Here is a 22,604-nt window from a genome sequence, read left to right as displayed (position 1 = left end):
TTTTCACACTATCAACGGAATTTTTTCATTTCATTAACAAATTAAAAACAAGACTGCTCGTATCAGGGCGAAGCCCTGAATGTTCCGACTGCCTTTAAGGTTTATAGAGCAGTAATATCATAAACAACAACAAATAAAAACGAAATTTTTTTCTAAAATTTGAATTTTTATCTAGAAAAATCATCTCCCCACACGCCATATAAAGTACAAAACAGTAGACTTCGCTCCTTGTAACAAATCAATTAAGGCAAATAAGCTTCTTTCAATCAATTTGGAGCGATTTCTAAGACGGATTAAATCTCCGCTTATGCGTTAATAGCGCGAAATATATCGCGCGTTAATTGTCCCAAATTGGCCCAAAGGGCAAGCTTTAAACCTCCATAACTTTACGAAAAATGATCACAGGTAGAATATCTTTTCAAATTTAAGCTCAGGACAACAATACCTTTTGAATGATATAAAAAAATTCTGTCAAAAATGGCTAGTTAAAAAGTCGAAATTTGTCTGAAGAAAAAAAACCCACCCCGAGCACAAATATTCCGTCACTCTCGTATCGAAAGTCGGAACAATAAGGTAAAATATTTTCATCTCATTTAATTTTACTTAAAAGGGTTAAAAACTACTGAAAAGGGTTAAAAAGTAAATCAATCCACCGTTTAGTGAATTTCAGGATTTTTACTACAAAATTTCAGTAGCTAACTGTTTTAAATTCTCTAATTGTAGAATCTTAATTTGCCCCTCAATCCATTACTTGTCATTGGAAACCATATTTCTGTTTTCTTCGATTAATTCTGACAGAAAATTGTAAACGAGGGTTACCACAATACTAATTAGGACATTTATGCAGCTAATTCAAGCACAAAATATTTATTTCAGACTAGAATGATTTCAAAATCTTTCAGAGCCGTCATGATTCCAAACATTACTCTGTAATTCCATCATAAATATGATTCTAGGGGAGACAAAAATGGAGCTTATTCACGCAAAATTGATAGGAAAAACTTTCTTCGAGACTTTTTTGACAAATTTTATACAAATTTGCTTAGTTACACGTTCTATCCCACGTTTGCTTCATCCCACGTTTGCATAATGATGGTTTGCAAGTTAATGATTGATGGTTAATCATTGATGAATGCATCTGATGGTTTGTGATAAAAGAGATTGAATATTAGAGGTTTGTGGTTTGTGATATTGAAAGTTAGTTAAAAGCACAACGAGGTTTCTTTTTGTTCCGACTTTCGATACGAAAGTAACGGAATATTTGTGCTCGGGGTGGGTTTTTTTTTCTTCAGACAAATTTCGACTTTTTAACTAGCCATTTTTGACGGAATTTTTTAATATCATTCGAAAGCCATTGTTGTCCTGAGCTTAAATTTGAAAAGATATTTCACCTGTGATTATTTTTTGTAAAGTTATGAGGGTTTAAAGATTGCCATTTTGACCAATTTGGGACAATTAACGCGCGATATAATTGGCGCTCTTAACGCGTAAGCGGAGATTTAATCCGTCTTACAAATCGTTCCAAATTGGTTGAACGAAGCTTATTTGCCATAATTGATTTGTTACAAGGAATGAAATCTATCTTTTTGTACTTCAAATGGCATGTGGGGGGATGATTTTCATAAAAAATTTCAAATTTGAAAAAAAAATTTCGTTTTATTTTATTTCATTTAAATTTTTATGTTATTACTGCTGCTCCATAAACCTTAAAAGGCAGTCGGAACATTCAGGGCTTCGCCCTGATACGAGCAGTCTTGTTGGGTTTATGTTTAATGATAAATTTGCATTTGAACATTTTGGCATTATATGAAATTCAGATTTGAGACCGCAGGGACAAAACATAGCACAAAATTTTACGTTGAGATTGTTAGCTGCAACTAGATTGCTCATCATTTTTGATAGAAAAATGGGAACGAGGGCTATGTCAATAATGAATAAGTCAGTGATGCAGTTCTAACAGGTACGAAATTTCGTCGGTGCAAAGACTAGTATAAAACTCGACTTGCATAAAAGTTTTAAAATTGAACAACGTATCGACTAGCATAAAAATCCAAACAAGTCTTTTGCTCTCGCAAGTGAGTTAGGACCGATGTGGTTAACCCATAGAGTAATTTCGGATAGGGTACACCGTCTGCTCGTCACGCTATCTTATTTTCGGCCGGATAGATTCGTGCAACTTCTTAGTCTAATACCGATCCTAATCTTACTCTTATACTATCTAGTCTCAGGGTATTTAACTAGTCTCTGCTAGGCTCAATAGATCTAGGGTATACTGGTTTATTGCGGCTGCTGAAGTCTTCTTGGAGAGTCAACTAATTTCTAAGTTGAATTCAAATCTCTCTGGTGCTGAAATTACAAGTAATTCCAGCACTTACAAATAAGTGGGTTGTTAGTTTGATGGATCATGATTGGTTAATATTAAATACTTTACAGTGGTAAAATATCTAATTTATCCAATCATAAAATGTAGTTTAGATCAGGTTCCACCCATCCGGGTTTTACAGAGTTTTTTTAGAATAGTCTTTCTGTAATTCAAAGGATGGATGATGAACGTTGGTTTTTGGCGAACATCATATTTCGTCTGGGTTCTCTTGTTAGAGAAGTTCCAGGTTCAATCGTTGTGTCTTCTCATGACAACGACTGGGTTTTCGCAACAAACTCAAATCTGATTTCAGATTGGTTGGCTATGACAGGTTTTTTCGTTTCATGTAGAGAACTTCTTTGTGTTTGACCTTGTCTGGGAATGGCGTGGAGATTGTGCGTGGAGGGGATGCCTGGTTACTCGGATCTGTACGTATACTTGAACATCGAGTTGGTCATTGGTCTAGTTCAATGAAGTCCTTTTCTGCGAAGTCAAGTCGTACTCTAAATCCTTTGAGTTGTGATTGTGGGCGGCATATTGATTGTGGTTGGCCATTCTTTTTCGAGTGTATTGGGGTCATTTTGTCTTTGGATGTTCGTCTTTGGTGTTGTATGCTGATCTATATACTGCAAGGTATAATTTACATTTTATAAAATTTTTATTAGTTTGGTGTTTTAATTATGATTTTGGTTAGTTGTTTTCACAAAAGCTTTTTGTTTTAGTTCGGTTATTTTGAAGAGTTACTCACCCTTGAGTACCTCTTATTAAAAATAGGAGTGTGGTCACAAAGCGTGGATGTAGCGCGGTGGGTTAGGCCGGCTATAGAGCATGCTCAGGACGTCCTCTCTGGTGGGTTAGGCCAGGAGTGGGAGTATGATTTTGTGCGGTTTCTGTGAGAGGTCCTGTTATGTGATAACGTTTTATGTTGGGTTTTTTTGTGGTTTTTCTTATGTTTCGTTGGTTGTGTCCTTTTTTCAAAAATCAAATTGTTTTTGGTATGGGTTTGTTTTTTGACTTTTTTGTGTTTTATTATTTCTTTCTTAGACTTTATAATAGTCTTCAAAAGAATAAATTATCCAGTTTTAAACTGGGTTAATCCGGTTTGGGTACCGTTGGTTTCCTTTTCTTAGTCATGCTGTTATTCTATGTGTTGTGGTGTTTAGTAAGCTGCATTGGTTAGTTTTGTTTAGTATATAATTCCTTTCCAACCGGGTTAAAGGAAAGTTTGAAACTTGTTATCGTGTGTAAGAGTTGTTGAGTGTGAAAACTTAAAACTGAAATTCATTATTTAAACAATTCTTCGTGGGCGAGCTTGAGCGAGTTTGGATAGAATTCTTGTGCGAGTGAATGAAAATATCAAAAGGTTAGTACTGCATTTGCGTTTTATCAATTTACTACATAGAATTTCAATTTTACTGCTAGTTTTGGGGAAAAATTAAGTTACAAATTTTCATCATTATTAGAATTACTGCTTTTACGGGAAATAATTTATAAATTAATTTACCTCATTGGTATGAATTTTATTGAATTTATCTAGTGTAAAATATTAATAGAGTTTTTAAGAATTTGAAGAAGTTTTCGATTTTTTATTTTTCTTTATTGTATTTTGCAGATGATCGTGAGATGAAGACTAAAAATCTAAATAAAACATGGATAAAGAATGGTTAGTGTTTTATTTTAAATTTATCAGTTAAGAATATGTATAAATTATACTTACCTGTTAGTCGTCGGGGAAAAAACCGTAGGGGAAGTTGTCGTGTATTATGTCGGAATTTGTTAGTAACTTTGCTAGTAGGCGAATGATGTTTTTTGTTTGAAGCAGTGGCCAAAGCAATTGAAGTGCTTTAATGGTTTTTAGTTCTTCAGTGCCAACTGCAAACTCATAAGGTGTGTTTTGGATGAGATTATATAATTTGTGGTTATATTTAGTGTTGTGGATGAATTCTAATATGGGGATTTCTATAGGTTGAACAAATTCATGTGGGATAAGGAAGGGTCTGGATTCTTCTGCGTTGAAGGTCTTTGTGATGGACAAAAAATATACATTTGGGTTATGGGATCAAAATTGCGAAGAATACCGTGAAGGTTAGTGTCTTTGATGCAATATGTGAAGTTAAGAAAAAATGGTGATGTGTATTTAGAGTTAATAAATTGAAAACGATGGTGTGGTTGTCTTGATGGAGTGTGTAGGTCAAAGTGATTTTGTATAAAGCGGTAATATGTATATGTGTGGGTTTGCTTAGTGCGTAACATAATGTCGTGTGAGCAGTGCAAATCTCGTTCATGTGGTGCAAGGAAATGAAAGGTTAGTGAAAATAATTGAAATCTTTCTTTAAAACTTTCGTAAGCTTGTGTGTCGGTTAGTGCGTCAGAAATGATGTGGTCGAATTTGCGATCAAATATATTGAGTGTAAAAACATATGGTGTTTTGATGAAAAATTTTTCTGTGATTTGTGGGTTAGCGAAGCGATCATCATCTAAAAATTGGTCTTGGTTAGTTCGGATGATGTTATGATCGTAATATTCTAGCGTATATTCGTTAGCTCGGGGTGCAGTGTATGTTTTTAGTGATTTTTTATATCCGATGTAAGTAAATTGTCTATGTGTTAGTGGTGTAGTGAGTCGATATAGCATATCTTGATTTCGTTCTATATCGATGTGAGTATTAGATAAAGGTAGGCAAAGGGGGTTAGTAAAATGATAATATGATGTCCAATGAAGTGTAGGCATTAAAACTTGTTCATCTACAAAACTACGTGTATCGTTAGTGTCGTTAGGGGTATTTAAAGTATACTGTGGAAATGAGGGTAAGGTGATGGCTAAAAAATCTTTCGTGTTAGTGTGATTTGGGTGATTAATATATTCACGGGCTATTCCTGGTTTTGTTGGAAATGGATGGTTTGGGAATTTTCTTTTGAAAGTGCGGTAAGCTCTGTTAGTGCTAATTGATGATTCTGTGGATGTGGATGATGGTGCTAATGATGCGGTATAAGCTGAAGAGGGTGTAGGGGTAGGTGGGTTTGATGATTCTTTGGTTGATGAAATCTGGTTTATAGTTGAGGTGTCAAGGTGGAGGGGTTGTTGTTGTAAGGTGATAAAATTATCTAGTTCTTGGGAGATTTGGGGGGTGTCTGGAGAATTGGATGATCGGTCTGAATGAAGTGAAGAGTAGGTTGGGGTAACTTGTGAAGCATAGGAGGGTGTAGAAATGGATGGGAGTGGGTTATATGGTGGGATTGGTTGAAAAGATTGTGTTTTAATTGGGTTTTGCATTTGTATTGGTTGTTGATTTTGTGTATCTATCTGGTGTGGAGAAAAATTTCTATGATGTGTATATGGTTTCTGCATTCCTTGTCCGCGATATTCTTGGGTATATGGTGCAAATATATCTGGTTGTAAATGATCATCATCAGAGGATAGGTAATCCGTTTGATGAGGTGCTTGTTTTTTATTTTTATTCTGTTGAAAGAATGGGTAATTTTCACTATGATCCTGTGGAGGATGTGGATTAGCTTGAAAATTTACTGAATTGGTTGTTGCCATTGGATTATTCCAATATCGAGATCTGATGTGATTATTATTATTTTTTCGTGGAGGATAATTTGTTTTTGATGAATGTGTATAATTATAATTATGTTCCGCAAAATTGTTTCTTGTGAATGTTCTGCGTGTTTTTGACGGTATTGTCATGGGTCTATATGTTTGGTAATCCATTTGTTAATATTTTGGAGCAACCGAAGGTTTAACGGTTGATTGTAAGGTGACCTGTGCTAGCGAAGTGTTTGTATTTCTTGGTGTTGTTAAATTTGGACGTATTGGTGAAATACTTTGTTGTGTAGTTGTTGTTGTTTATTTTGTTTTTTATCATATTGGTGAACTTGTTTTATTGAAAAATTATATATGTTTCCTGATAGTGGTTTCAGGTGTTTTCTTTGTTGGTTATATATTGGATAAAATTTTGAAAAGAATGGTGGTTGTTTGTTTAATCTTTAGAAAAATGTTAGGGATGTGTCTTTTGTTTTTGTGTATTTATCTTTGATTAGTATTTTACTGTTTAAGATATTGATTGTTGGTATATATTTAGAGATAAATGGTATTCCTATGATATTGTGTTCAATATCAGTGATATGAAATATTTGTTTAAATGGTTTATTTAAAATTTTACTCTGCTCCATTGTTCTTGTGGGGAGAAGAAATAATTGAATTTTTCCATAGTTTGATCCAATGTTGATCCTTGTGCTGTTGCTAGTTTACTGGATGTTTCAAGGGGCGTTAGTTTGATGGATCATGATTGGTTAATATTAAATACTTTACAGTGGTAAAATATCTAATTTATCCAATCATAAAATGTAGTTTAGATCAGGTTCCACAAGTGAAACAAATACTGGCAATCATAATGCACAAAATATGAATCACCCTTTCAATTCCAGTATCGCTTTAATTATATCCCCCTTGGGAACCTAGTAATGAATATCGCACTATAAAGAAATAATTCGACTGTTGAGCATATGATAGTTTTAAACCTAATAACGAATACCTAGTAACGATAAATTCAAAGAGATCCAACTTCAATACCGCCTAAGTTGCCTGGCGTTGCTATCACCCTTAGCCAAGTAGAAATTTTGAAAATCATTTCTGTATAAAATATGTATTTCGAACGAACTCACTAATTAAATTTTCCAAGCCAACATCCTCCCCTCTCCCCCAAGCATTCAAACTCGATCTACTCAAAAGTCTCCCATCCCTTTCTCAACGGGGAGTTGTTGGGGTGGGGGCGGGGGTGGTCAGGTGGTATTGTTGGGTGCGGGGATCGCATGTTATGGGGGGTGGGCGTATGATTGTTAAGTTGATATATTTAGGTTGCTAGTTGATTAGTTAATTTCTCCCTAGCTCAATTTTCTTTTTCTCACAAATGCAATTTTGTTTCAATTTGAACGGACTATGATTGTTGTTTTTTTTTCTGAGAAATAAAGGTATCAAATTTATGCTAGTCGATAGATTTTCATGTTTTCAAACTTTTATGCTAGTCCAGCTTTATGCTAGTCAAGCGGTCACCGAAGTTTCATAATCTGAAATTAAAACTTTACAAAACCTCGCAAAAATGTCATGATCTCACGCCTTAATCTAGAATTGCACCATACGTTTGATTCGGTGACCGCTCAACTAGCATGAAGCTCTACTAGCATAAAAGTTTGAAAACATGAAATGTATCGACTAGCATAAATTTGATACCTTTATTTCTCATAAATTCAAAGCAACAATCATAATCCGTTCAAATTGAAAAAAAATTGCATTTCTGAGAAAAAAATGAGCTAATGAGATTGAGTTTAAATGCTGGGGGGGGGGTAAGAGGGGAGGATGTTAACTTGGTCAAATTTAATTAGTGAGTTCGTTAGAAATACATATTTTATGCAGAAATGATTTTCAAAATTACTACTTTGCTGAAGTGGATATTCAACGGTAGGCCTAGAATCGTTGTTAGACGAGAGTAGTAATGGCGAGAGTTGTTGTTAACAAACAAAAATTGAATATGATAACAATTTTTTCGGAGCTCAATTTTTCAATTTCAATCGGTTATTTATAAAGTCAAAATTGGCGTAATTGAAAAATACTAAGCCAAATAAAGGTCCTTTCGATTTGTTCAAAGTTTGAAGTTCTTAATTTCTACCTATTTTGTTTCATGATGATTCAGCTTATTTTCGATTCAAGCTTTTCTACGCGCAATTGAGTGTTTTTTTTTTCAAAAAAAATAGTTTCAGTTCTTGGAGTTTTCTTTTAAAATTAAAACATTTGGTTTGCAATGCGGAATCCATTTGATCATTTGAAAGGAAAAATTTGAAAGGAAAAATAAAAAAATAAGTGGTGGACTATCATAAGTGACCACTTATGTTTTTCTGGAGTAAATAGAATTAAATAATTTCTTACTCAACCTAGGCTAAAAGTGGTTTCAATTTAAAACTGAAGTGAGTGTAAATGAGTGTAAACATTTTTGAGCATGCATGGTGTTTCAGACACTGCTGGCTATCACACTCGCTGTTTGCAAACGGAAATAAGTGGGGGGCTGGGACTGCTGCTAATCAGGCTTTCAGTTCTTATTCGAGAAACCATGGGACGATGTCTGCCCGCATTGTAGAAAAAATGAGTAATGTCTCTGATACAGGGAGTTTGAGACGGACGGCTGATGATCGGGTTTTCTGTCCGTAATTGAGAAGAGAAAGCAATGACACGGAGATTGAGACCTTCAATGAGACGGCTGACGATCAGGTTAGATATCCATATTTGACAATAAATGAGCCTTGAGACTGCTGATGACCGATTTTGATGTCCGCTTTTGGGAATAGATAGATTTCGAGACCACTGGTGATCGGGCTCGCTTTTCGCATTTGAGAACAAATGGGCTTGGATAACCCTGATCAGGATATCAATTTGGTCGACCTAATAAAAGGTCGACAAAATTTTTGAAACGTTTTTGAAAATCCGTCCCCCCTCGAGAAAATCCTAGATCCGCCCCTGCCCCTGATAATCACACTCACTCTTCCAATTAGATGCAATTGGCGTAAAATTTAAACGTTCTCGGAATGAAATTGTATTTTCTAATTGAGCTCAAAACCGTCTGATTTCTTAAATGAAGAAAAAATATCTGTATAACCGGTTGCTTAAATGGTACAAAATGGATGACTGAATAAAAACAATCGTGATTACAGGATCTGCACCGCATGGACTTTACTCTTTAATAATTAATTTCTCAGAGAAAGATAATCCATTATAATCCATTACAGATTCATAATTTGGACCACAAAATCGATTATATGGTCATTGTACTCGACAATTTTGAAAAAAAAATTAAAATTAAAAATAGTCTATTGTATTTCGTTATAATCCGATCTTTTTTGCACTGAAATCAATTGTTTTTGTCCAGATAATCCATAATAGTCGATTTTTGTTGGAAACTAAAGATCTATTATAATCTATTATAATTCATTTTCTTTTTAGAACAAAAGTAGTTTTTTTTGCAATTATTCGTGGTCTCTAGATACTTGCGCTAGAAAAATTGCAAAAAAAGTCCGTTCAAAAATCCCCTTTAACCGTGTAGTTTGGGTGGGGGTTTTCAACAGATTTTTTTTGCATTTCTCCTTTTTTGTAACATTTGGAGGGGAAGGAAAGCAGTGTTTACGCATTTTGGAACCAGATCTAAACTGGTCTTTATCATTGGTATTATATATTTTATCTCTATAAAATATTAAATACTAACCAATCACACTCCATCAAACTAACAACCTATTTATTTGTAAGTGTTGAAACTACTTGTAGTTTCAACACCAGAACAATTTGAATTTAACTTAGAATACAGTTGTTCTCATTCTGGAACTAACTCGCTTAAACCGGTGTACACTAGATCTATTGAGACTAGGAGATATAAGAGTAAGATTAAAATGGGTATTAGACTAAGAAGTTACACGAATCTATCCGGGCGAAAATAAGATAGCGTGACGAGCAGACGGTGTACCTTATCTGAAATTACTCTATGATTATACATTACTCTATGAGTATAGTAGACAATACTTAACTCATCTGGTGCGACCAAAAGTCTCAAACAGACCTTAACTAACCTAGACTTAGACAAAAATTAGATTTTGAAAATGTTATATGACAAAAATTTAGTAGATATGTCTCTACGACTCAATAAATCAGATCCAATATTCCGAACAATACGAGAACTACCCAGTATTGGAAGAAGACCTCGAACAAGAGACGACATACGATTACAGTTTTTTTCCTCTTGCTTTCCACCCAAAATCAGCTTCCACAAATAATCATCGGACTAGGCTGAATGATATACCATATTGAAGCCCTTTCAGTCGTGATTCAAACACCTTTAAGCATTTCCAAAAAAGTTTTCCCAGTAACGAGAAAAACCGGTTTGAAAATTTTGATTTTTTGTCTAAATTGGAGCGAGTGAGCTGGCTTACATTCGCTTTTTTGTGCCTAATTATAGATCACTCTAATTTTCACTCTAAGAGCTAGATCACTCCAATTTCCTTTGCTTGATCAAAGAAAATTCTAAAATGTGTTCCTAGATGTTTGTTTTGTATTTCCACTTTACCATTTGTCCATGGTGAATATGCGGTTCTGGGAGCATGTGTTATTCCTAGTTCATGAAGCCAACTAGTAAAATCATCGTTCATGTAAGCTGTTCTTTTATCATAAACTAGTTTTTGTGGAATACCAAATGTGAGAATAAATTTTTCTAAAGTTTTTATTGTTTCAAATGCGGTAGTGTTAGCTACTGGATATACTTGGAGGAATCGAGAAAATGAATCTACTACAACTAAACAGTGTTTCTTTCCATTTGATGTAGGATTAATTGGTCCCTTATGATCTATGTGTACAGTATGAAACGGGAAAGGTACTGTATCCGTCCATTGTTCTAACGGTGCTTGGTTAAGATCGTGACGTTTGTGTTTATTTTTTTGACAGTCAAGACATCCTGCTATTAACTGGGTTATCCATTTATACATGCCTGGCCAAAAGAAAAATCATTTTATATTCGCAATGGTTTTGTCTTTCCCTACATGACCTGCTAATTGATCTGTATGGGCCAATTCAAATGTTTTATAAAAAGTGACATCGGTACACAAATTTTAATTTCTTTCACTTCGGGATTATCTGATGTTTGTTCGATGCAAAGAATATTTCCTATTAATAATAATGTTTCAAATTTGTTTAGATATGAAGATAAAGCTTTTGATTGTCTGTAATGTATACTTTTTGAGTCTTTGTTTTTGTTTCTTACTAATTCTTTTACGATTCTTATGACTGCATCGGTGTCTTGTTCTTTGGCAATAAGTTCTGTGTTTAAATCCATATTTTTTCCTAGGTTGTTGAAACTAGTGAATATCTGAGTAAGGTTATCCTTGTTTGTAAGTGTTTCGTTAGGCAGTTTGGTTGCAATTTTTTTGTTATCTAGTTTATTGGTTAATTGTTCACATAATGCAATTTCATCGTTTAGTAAAAATTCTTGAATTATTCCATCTTGTTCATTAATTGTTTCAAAGTGTAGGAGGTCGGACTGGTCTTCAATATCGTAATTTGACATATAATCCCCAAATTGGGTTGGGTTAGTGGTTAATTCGAAGGACAATTCGGAATAGTTATGATCTGATTCTTCGTCACTTGCATTATTATTTGGTATTTTGTTTTGAATCATTCTAATTTGGTTGATAGCTGAACCTTGTATAAAGCAAGAACTTATATCAGTTAGTGAGCAAATTTGTTCATTTTTTGTTCCCTTGGGTATTTTGATTAATTTGTTGTTGTTTATTGTGAATCTAGTTACACCGTTCTTATTTTGTTTAATGACAGGAAAAAATTCGTCGCTGGGTCCTTTCTCGGTATCATGTACTATGAAGTATTTTTCCTCGTAGCCATTTTTGTCGTAGAATAAAATGTCTTTGGGAATTTTCTTCTGTTTCAATTGGTGTTTGTCTAAATCTTTAGTTGTTACATTTCTGCTTAAAATATCTGGGAATGCTCGATTTTTTCCTTCGGTCCAAATAATTTTCATTTTTTGGAATTGAAATATATAACCAATTGGTATCTAAAATATCTATGGGAGAGTTTACCTCTTCTTCCCCAAAGATAAATCAAAGCTTTGTGATCAGTATAAAGATAAATTGGATGTGGTGAACCTAATAAATAGTGTTCGTATGTTTGTAGAGCTGATACGACACCGCAAAGCTCTCTAGCTGTTGTTGACATTTTTTATTCCTCTTTGATATATATTATTGAGTTAAAGGATATAATACGTTTTCCTTCTGGGAATTCTTGTACCAATATTGAACCAATTCCTATTGATGATGAGTCTACATGTACATGGAAAGGATATCTTGTGTCTGGTATTGCTAGAATTGTATCTGCGCTAATTCTTTCTTTTATTTCGTTAAATAGTTTTTCATGATCTTGTGTCCATTTAAAAACTGTATCATTCCGTATCATCATTAAAAATTAGATTAGGCCATCCACGGTCTACTGCGGTGCTTAATTCATGTATGTAGCTTTTAATGAATTCATCAAGTTGTCTTTTTATGTTTTCTGCTTCTATTCGTCTCCTATACTTATCCTTATCATCAGTGAATCTATCTATGAATTGATCTCTTATCTCGTTCCAAGGTAAATTTGCTGCTAATCCCCGATACCATTGAGCGGCTGGACCTCTTAATATTGAACTGAATAAGGCTCTTTGTCTGTTATCATATGCGTCCTGTTCGTCACCTGCGTCTCCTGGTCTAGTGCCTAGGGAAAATGCTATCTTTTTCTCTACTATATCAAGAAAATCTCTAGCATCTTCATTTGGATCTAAGCCGGTACACTTTTCCAGAGCTAAATTTGGGTTGCTACTACGTTTGCCATCTTTGTTTAATTCACTCAAAGTTTTGTTAACAATATATAAAGGGTTTGGATGTGTTGTATACTGATCAATTGTAAGGACTGAAATAATTGTATTTAAATTACTGTGAGATTTGCTGGATTCAATGAAAACAAATTTTTATTAGATAGATCAATAATGCTATGGGGCTGTTTAAGCTTTTTTAAGATAGAATTTATCTCTGGGTTATTGCTGCGTGAGAGAATAGTTAGTTCGTGAATATTTTTGTGTGGATGTGTGGACAAAATTGTGATTTGATTTTTTTGGATATTGGTGATATACCAATTAATTTTTTGTGGATTTATTTTTCAATTTTAGTTTTAAATTAAATGCTGTTGTATTTACTTTGTAAAAGTTTGTCATAGCATTCTACATCATTATTGAGTTATAAATATTTATCTAGGTGATGACAAACAATATAAGGAAAATTTAAAATTTTCTTATGACTTGTTTTGATTTAATTTTTGTTGAGGAAAAATTTGTTTTTTTAATAAACAATGATTAAAATGCCAGTAGTTTTTGTGGGTGGGTAGATGATGATATCAAAAAGCAATCGGGAGTGAAGCAATTAATCGTTCTTGCGGTATACAAGTTATATTATTTGGTATTTTTATTTGCTGAAGAATTGTGTCAATTTCTGGAGTATATTGTCGAAAAAATTGTATAATTCGTGTTTATCGTTGTTAGGGTGTTTTGCTAGTATACTAATATGATCTCTTACAGTGTTAGTGATATACCATATGATGTTAGAGACTTTATTTCCTAATTTGAGTTTTAAATTTATTGTACTGACGTCAATTTTAAAATGTGTTGACATTAATTTTTACGATGCTGATTTCTTTTTCTTAAGCTAAGTTGTACTATTGGATTAGTATGTTTTAGAGTAATGAAAACTTCCTAGGAATTATTGAATATTAACAAAAGTTATTAATAATGAAATAAGAAAATAAAAAAATTACTTTGGAAAAAAAACATTTCTAAAAGTTTTTTCCAAATTTTTCAAGTTTTTATTCGCTGAAACGTTAACTAAAACCTAAAACTTTCTTCAAGTGAAGTTTTTTGATGCTTTTGGTATGGTTAACAATATAACTATATGCCTTTTTGGGTTATTATTAGCTCAAAACTTAGTTTTTTTGTTAAAGTTTTAACAAAAAATTTTGACTGAAACGCTGATCTGAAACCTGAAACTATGGTGGCTGAAGTTGAGTTTTTTTAGTCTTAAAATTGTCTAGAAGCTTTAGTATACCTGGTTTATGCTTTATCTTGCAAAACAAATTGAGAAAACCGAATCTTTTGATATCTTAAACTTAGTTTTTGAAATCTCAAACCTAAAACTCTTAAGCTCTCTCAAACTCGATGCATGAAAAAAAAAGTTGGTTTTTGATAGCTGGTCTAGTGTAAATTAGAACTTGGAACAAGTTTGTAACTTCAAAAATCAAAAATTTGTTTGCGGAAACCTAAGTTTTTGGGGCTGAAAATATGATTTCTAGAACTGAAACTATGGTTTGACCACTTGGTTTTAGAGTTTTGAGATTGGAAATTTAGGTTGGTCTCTCTAATATATTTCTATTCCAGCAATAAAATTGCCAAAAAGATGAGAAATTTCACCTAAAACGACGATTTTAGTTTTCTGAAACTATAAGTTTGAGGGCTCAAACTAACACCTTCTAGAAGTTTTTTGAGTTTAAAAATTGGTTAGTGCATTAAGGATTCCTATTGTCTTTCAATATTTCACAAAAATTTCACTTGGGAAGCAAGATTTTTGGTTCTGAAACCAAAAACAACAATTCTGAAACGTATGTTTCAGCCTTAGGAACCAAATTTTAAAATTGGTTTGATGGGTTTTAACACCTTTAGTTTTCTCTAGAAAGTCAAAACTCGGCGTTCGGAGCTCAATTTTGAGACCGAAAACTCAATTTTTGTGTTCTTAAACCTGAAACTAACAAAAAAGTACCATTTAAGACCAGGTTTTTGACTTATGATATCCAAATTTGGGTTTGACTAGTTCAACTTTTGCTGTTTTACCCGAATCCGTTTACAGAAACTTAAAATTTTGACCGGAAACTATACTTATTTTAACTGAAACGTTTGTACCTATAACTGAAATCTAGACTGAAACCAAAAATTTTGGCTGGTAAAAATCAATTTCTTAGTGCTTAGGCTATCATATGAAAACTAGTTTATCAATATAAAGTGGATATGTCAGTGTTTTAGACTTAGTTTTTGTTGTGAAACCTGATATTTTTGTGCTGAAACTAAAACTTGGTGTTTGGTGTTATGTGGTTAACGTTTAAGATTGGTTTTATTGCGTATTCTTATTGTTTATTAGGTGTATATTTAAATTGGGTCATAAAAAACCAATTATTTATTAAAAAACACCCAATTCCGTTCCTTTCTTCGTGGTTTTTGTTATTTTCTTCCTTAGTTTCAGTAATTGGTAGCTTTGCTGATAGATGATTTAGGTTTAAGTTATGTTAAGGTGGATAGAATTAATATTAGTTTAAGAAAAAATGAGGATAAGCCTCGAGAAATGATGAAGGATTAGAAAAAATAGCAACAAGCGTGGATGGTTTGAGATAATGTGGTGAAGAATTCAATTTCTCATACTATTTAGGGTACTCTTAGATTGCACATATGACCACTTAACTCCCTCGAAAAAATAAATGAAGATATTTAATAAGTTATTGAGTACTTTAGTTTAATACAGAGTTTCGTTAATTTTAGTGATGATAATTTTAAACTGAAGTTTCGGCATAAATTTAGTGGATAACTGGAAAAAACTGGTATATCTTACTAGCGGACTTAGGCAGAGAACGTTCTTTCAGAAGTTTTTATATATTATTATAATAATAGATCATAGTTAAGTTCATGAGCTAATGTCAGTTAGAAAGCTGTATAATAGACCTCGAGATGGAGAAATATCGTGGGCGACTGCTAGCGCAGGGGATACTTATCGCAAGAACCCTACTAGGAATATCTGTCAAGTAGAAGACAATGAAATTGTGTTTCTATCGAAAGATACCCATTGTCTCTGGCTTTTTCAGGTTGGAAACTAATCTGACAAATACTCACAGATCCTAATATTAATATACTTTTTTGAATTTTAATAGCTGTTTCGAGTTTATTGGAAAAGGATTTTCTTAAGGAGTAGTTCTCTGCTGCGGTCGCACCAGTTTTACTAAGCGGTCATTGCTGGTTGAATGCTTAGTAATTTTATCCTAGGTTATAAGTCTCACCTTAGATCGTCAAGTTGTCTTGACAAAAGTAAGAGTAGAAACAATAGTTAGAAAAGGTATGAATTAATTAGTTGGTTACATACAAAGCACTGGGTTATTTGATTATATAAGCGAATCGAACAGCTTAGAGAAAACTACCGATGAGGGGAGGTTGAGCTAATCTTATTTTGTTCATCAATATTTTATCTTCTTACTAAGGAAGATGGCTGATTAGTATGAATGGGTCGCCCTTGGTTGTGTCCACTTCGGCACTTCTGGTTTGGTCGTCAGTATCGTCTTTGCCGTAGTCCTTTGGGTACTTGTAGTCCAGACTTCCTCAGGTGTGGGTCTCTCGAGTATCTCAATTTATAATTTTATCGAACTTTAAATGAGAATTTATTCTCTATTTTATTTTTGAAAAAAGGCTAGTTTAATTTTATTGTAAAGGCAGAAAAGAAAAATTATTTATTTTGAAAAGGTTTGACTAAAGAGATCCAACTTGCTGCTTACTGAGCAAAATGAAACACTGAAGATTTCATGCCAGTCCTTTTGCTCGTAAGCATAAACCGGCGGCTGATTCAATCTTTAATTATTCAGGTTTCACCTGCTCCTTTGTTCTCCCTTTCTTATAAGGGAATTTTCAACTAGTTTTTATTTGATTTTTTTAAAATCATATATCTTTAACTTATTAGTCCTCTTTGATTAAAACCGCAGCCGTCAGTTTTTCTGATTAAAAATTCATATTACTCTCTCTGATGCAGCATATTGCAGGTGCATCTCTGCTTAATCAAAGCAAGGAGAACTTCAGTGCAGCCGGCAAGACTGCTAAATCTTTATCCATTTTGTTTCAAGTTAAAGCTAAAAGGGACGTGTTAACAATCGCCGCCCTTCTAAAATAGTGAGCATGAAAAAATGAGAAAAATTGGACAAGTATTTAAAAAGGAGTGGATTTTCAAAACAAGATTTTATAGTCCTACCTAATAAGAGTAAATCAGTCAATATCTGATTTAGTTAAATAAGGCAATTTAGAATTGGGTCGTTAAATAAACAATTAAAACAATGATCTTTTGTCTGTGTAGTATTTTAAATACTACAACACTTATCAGGATTTAGATCTTTGTATCATGGTAAAATGAAGCTAATAATTTCTGTATTTTCACACTATCAACGAAATTCCTCATTTCATCAACAAATAAAAACAAGACTGCTCGTATCAGGGCGAAGCCTTGAATGTTCCGGCTACCTTTAAGATTTATGGAGCAGTAATATCATAAACAACAAAAAAATAGAGTAAAATAAAACGAAAATCATCCCCCCACACGCCATATAAACTACAAAAGAATAGACTTCGCTCCTTTTAACAAATCAATAATCGCAAATAAGCTTCTTTCAACCAGTTTGGAACTATTTCTAAGACGGAATCAATCTCCGCTTTTGCGTTAATAGCGCGAAATCTATCGCGCGTTAATTGTCCCAAACTGGCCAAAATGGGAATATTTAAACCTCCATAACTTTAAGAAAAATCTCCACAGGTGAAAAATTGTTTCAAATTTAAGCTCAAGACAACAATACCTTTTGAATGACATAAAAAAATTCCGTCGAAAATGGCTAGTTAAAAAGTCGAAATTTGTCTGAAGAAAAAAAAACCCACCCGAGCACAAATATTCCGTTACTTTCGTATCGAAAGTCGAAACTATAACTAAAATTGGCGTTCTTCTTGGATTTGGATACTGTCATACTTAGAGAAAAGACAATCGAGAGAATGTTTCGCGAACACTAAACAGACCAGCAAAATGAAATTTCAATGTTAAAACTCTTTGTTTATTCAAGAAAATTTGAGAAAAATTTTTTAAAAAAACGTGTCTCAAGATGAAAGCAGTTTAATAGTTCTTATCACTAGATTTTTTAAATTTTTTTTGGAATGAAAATGAAAGTGAAAAGCAGTAGCTAGCCGAAGGAGAACACCTCCAACTCACAGTCATAATGGCATTTATAACTCAAAAACAACGGTGCTGTTTTTTTGCCATTATTTGGGGCTACAGCCGAGATTGAGAAATTCAACATGACCGACATATATGAAGTTCGATAATTTGCATTAAGTATCAGAACAAATTTTTCGGTCGATATCCAGTCTTGCCGATTCGATTTGATTTGTGAACCCTCTTTTGTTTGTACTTTTTTCTATCCAAGCAATAGTAAGACTTCCAATGTGGTCGATTGTGGCAATACGTTTGATCAGAAGAAAATTGTCTCAGCTCTTTTTGATTTATAAGTCAGGAAATCATCATACTATGTCATGTTTCAGCTTCTCAATTAATGCCTGCACTGCTGAAATTATATGCTAATTTCTTACAGGACTTTAAACTGGAGGAGTGTAGATGAAGTTAGTTTATGAAGATGAACCGAGATACACGAACATCAGTCCGGGAGACTTTTCAAGGGTATGTACAGGGGCCTCCTTATCTCCGCCTTTTTTGAGTACTTGTAGTATAAAAAATGTAGAATAACTTGGTAGCCAAAACTTTTGGCTTGATTCTCCGATAGCTCAGCCCAGCGACAAGAATGTATTCATTCAAAAACATCTCAAGGACCGCAACACGAAATGTTAGAAGGCACTTTTTTAAAGTTAAGTGCTTTTATCCGTGAATGGTTTTGATTTCTTCAGAATTTTATATGAAACTTCTGAGCAAAAGTTGAAAACGAATTAACTCTGTTCGAAATTGTTGTTTGAGGGACGAAGCGTTGAGAGCTACGGCAAAAATTGATTCAAATTTGTTGACAGCATTTGTTAAGAGTTTCGAAGAAATGCGGAATATTTATGCCTGGGACGATCTTTTTTTTTCTTCAGTCGAAATTCCGCAATCAAAATTTGTAGATTTTGCCAAAAAAAACATATTCCTTTCAATTTATGGACTCCCTGAGTTCATATAGCTAAAGATATTTACCTTCAAATATTTTTTGTAGAAATGTGGGGATTTGAAAATTGCCAATTTGGCCAGGTTCTGGACTCCTTTATGCGCGCTGTGATTATTTTATATATGATAGTACTGCATAGCAGGATACTTTTATGCGCGGCAAATTATCCCGCTCTATACAGTTATTCTTAAATAAGTTGAAGCAAGCTAATTGGTCATACTACTTTCAGAAAACTCAAAATTCCACCCTTGATATTTGGCATTGTCCAATGATTTGCTATGCCAAAAACTAATTGAGTGTGCGCTTCGGGCATTTTTTTCTTTAAAAATGAAATAATTTGGAGCAAAATGTATCACTTTTCCATGTTTTTGAGAAAATTCCTCCACAAAACGTCCCGCGTTTTCATTTCTAGGGTTACAATATACATCGCTTCTGCTTCAGGAATTTAGGATTTATTTTTGTTGTTAAGATTTCTACACTGTTTCAAGAGCTTCCGACGCTAAACCAGTTGAAGAAAAAATTTGGGATTTACCTGTGGCTCGTAGCTGATGAATGAGAAAAATTTAGCTCTTGAAATTGACAACCCACAAAGACTTCAAAATTGAATGTTCGAGCGATTTTTCAAACCAATGACACGAATTTATTTTTTCAAATGATTCGATTTTGTGAAATCTGTTATCAAGTCTTAGACACCTAAATCAGATTTATAAATAATCAAGTTTTAGGAATGCTTCAAAGTTTGTTATCTCAACTTTGGAAAGCAAAAATAATTTTCTTTGTTCCAATCAAAAAAATTGTTTTTTTTAAACTATTTTCAAAGTCAATAATCTTTTGAAAAACTACATTTTATTTAAAGTTTGAACACACAAGGATTTCCATCATTGATTAAAATTGGTTTGTCATCAACGTTTTCTCATAAACAGCGTCAATTTTTTTAAATAAAATCTCATGGAAATTTATGGATGATGATTCGTGAATATAAATAAAAAGATTATGCAGTCCATCCTAAAACTATTATATCATACAAAAGAGTCGATGAACGTAGTCAAAATTCTTATATAGGTCTAACTTTTTTAAGGAAACGTTTTAAAATTTCTCAGGCTGAACTTCACTTTTGCGGTCTGACTTTTGAATTTTTCATTTTTTTGTTAAAAGCAAGGCAAACTCCACTATAGACATGCGAAATTGTAAGAGTCACAAAAATTTTGATGTCCGCTTTTGGGAATAGATAGATTTCGAGACCACTGGTGATCGGGCTTGCTTTTCGCATTTGAGAACAAATGGGTTTTGATAACCCTGATCAGGATATCAATTTGGTCGACCTAATAAAAGGTCGACAACATTTTTGAAACGTTTTTGAAAATCCGTCCCCCCTCGAGAAAATCCTAGATCCGCCCCTGCCCTTGATAATCACACTCACTCTTCCAATTAGATGCAATTGGCGTAAAATTTAAACGTTCTCGGAATGAAATTGTATTTTCTAATTGAGCTCAAAATCGTCTGGATTCTTAAATGAAGAAAAAATATCGGTATAACCGGTTGCTTAAATGGTACAAGGTGATGGATGACTGAATAAAAACAATCGTGATTACAGGATCTGCACCACATGGACTTTACTCTTTAATAATTAATTTCCCAGAGAAAGATAATCCATTATAATCCATTACAGATTCATAAGTTGGACCACAAAATCGATTATTTGGTCACTGTACTCGACAATTTTGGAAAAAAAAATAAGATTAAAAATAATCTATTGTATTTCGTTTTAATCCGATCTTTTTGGCACTTAAATCAATTGTTTTTGTCCAGATAATCCATAATAGTTGATTGATTTTTGTTGGAAACTAAAGATCTATTATAATCTATTATAATTCATTTTCTTTTTAGAACAAAAGTAGTTTTTTTTGCAATTATTCGTGGTCTCTAGATATATTTGCGCTAGAAAAATTGCAAAAAAAGTCCGTTCAATAACCCCCTTTAACCGTATAGTTTGAGTGGGGGTTTTCAACAGATCAACAGATTTTTTTTGCATTTCTCCCTTTTTGTAACATTTGGAGGGGAAAGAAAGCAGTGTTTACGCATGTTGGAACCAGATCTAAACTAGTCTTTGTCATTGGTATTATGATATTTTATCTCTATAAAATTTTAAATAATAACCAATCACACTCCATCAAACTAACAACCTATTTATTTGTAAGTGTTGAAACTACTTGTAGTTTCAACACCACAACAATTTGAATTTAACTTAGAATACAGTTGTTCTCATTCTGGAACTAACACGCGTAAACCGGTGTACATTAGATCTATTGAGACTAGGAGATATAAGAGTAGGATTAAAATTGGTATTAGACTAAGAAGTTGTACGAATCTATTTGTTCGAAAATAAGATAGCGTGACGAGCAGACGGTGTACTTTATCTGAAATTACTCTATGATTATACATTACTCTATGAGTATAGTAGACAATACTTAACTCATCTGGTGCGACCAAAAGTCTCGAACAGACCTTAACCAACCTAGACTTAGACAAAAATTAGATTTTGAAAATGTTATATGACAAAAATTTAGTAGATATGTATCAATAAATCAGATCCAATATTCCGAACAATACGAGAACTACCCAGTATTGGAAGAAGACCTCGAACAAGAGACGACATACGATTACAGTTTTTTTCCACCCAAAATCAGCTTCCACAAATAATCATCGGACTAGGCTGAATGATATACCATATTGAAGCCCTTTCAGTCGTGATTCAAACACCTTTAAGCATTTCCAAAAAAGTTTTCCCAATAACGAGAAAAACCGGTTTGAAAATTTTGATTTTTTGTCTAACATATGGTTTGGCTTACATTCGCATTCTTGTGCCTAATTATAGATCACTCTAATTTTCACTCTAAGAGCTAGATCACTCCGATTTCCTTTGCTTGATCAAAGAAAATTCTAAAATGTGTTCCTAGATGTTTGTTTTGTATTTCCACTTTACCATTTGTCCATGGTGAATATGCGGTTCTGGGAGCATGTGTTATTCCTAGTTCATGAAGCCAACTAGTAAAATCATCGTTCATGTAAGCTGTTCCTTTATCATAAACTAGTTTTTGTGGAATACCAAATGTGAGAATAAATGTTTCTAAAGTTTTTATTGTTTCAAATGCGGTAGTGTTAGCTACTGGATATACTTGGAGGAATCGAGAAAATGAATCTACTACAACTAAACAGTGTTTCTTTCCATTTGATGTAGGATTAATTGGTCCCTTATGATCTATGTGTACAGTATGAAACGGGAAAGGTACTGTATCCGTCCATTGTTCTAACGGTGCTTGGTTAAGATCGTGACGTTTGTGTTTATTTTTTTGACAGTCAAGACATCCTGCTATTAACTGGGTTATCCATTTATACATGCCTGGCCAAAAGAAAAATCATTTTATATTCGCAATGGTTTTGTCTTTCCCTACATGACCTGCTAATTGATCTGTATGGGCCAATTCAAATGTTTTATAAAAAGTGACATCGGTACACAAATTTTAATTTCTTTCACTTCGGGATTATCTGATGTTTGTTCGATGCAAAGAATATTTCCTATTAATAATAATGTTTCAAATTTGTTTAGATATGAAGATAAAGCTTTTGATTGTCTGTAATGTATACTTTTTGAGTCTTTGTTTTTGTTTCTTACTAATTCTTTTAC

The 22,604-nt window shown here is 33.3% G+C and overlaps 1 protein-coding gene across 2 annotated transcripts in view; it reads right to left on the bottom strand.

Annotated features, from left to right (window-relative positions):
* The window catches only part of LOC134840285 (T-complex protein 1 subunit gamma-like), a 301,273-nt gene that overhangs the window by 56,490 nt on the left and 222,179 nt on the right, over window positions 1-22,604 (bottom strand). Inside the window, exon 1 of one of the 2 annotated variants that reach the window (XM_063856037.1) lies at window positions 15,462-15,471. The exons of the other annotated variant lie outside the window; for it this stretch is intronic. The gene's annotated coding sequence lies outside the window, so the exon portion shown is untranslated. Of the gene's footprint in view, window positions 1-15,461; window positions 15,472-22,604 lie in introns of those variants that run through there. 2 annotated transcript variants of the gene reach the window in all.

The sequence above is a fragment of the Symsagittifera roscoffensis genome, chromosome 2 (assembly GCF_963678635.1).
Source record: "Symsagittifera roscoffensis chromosome 2, txSymRosc1.1, whole genome shotgun sequence".
NCBI lineage: Eukaryota > Metazoa > Xenacoelomorpha > Acoela > Convolutidae > Symsagittifera > Symsagittifera roscoffensis.
Note: the sequence above shows the minus strand (reverse complement) of the source record. Positions and strands in the feature narration are given on the sequence as shown.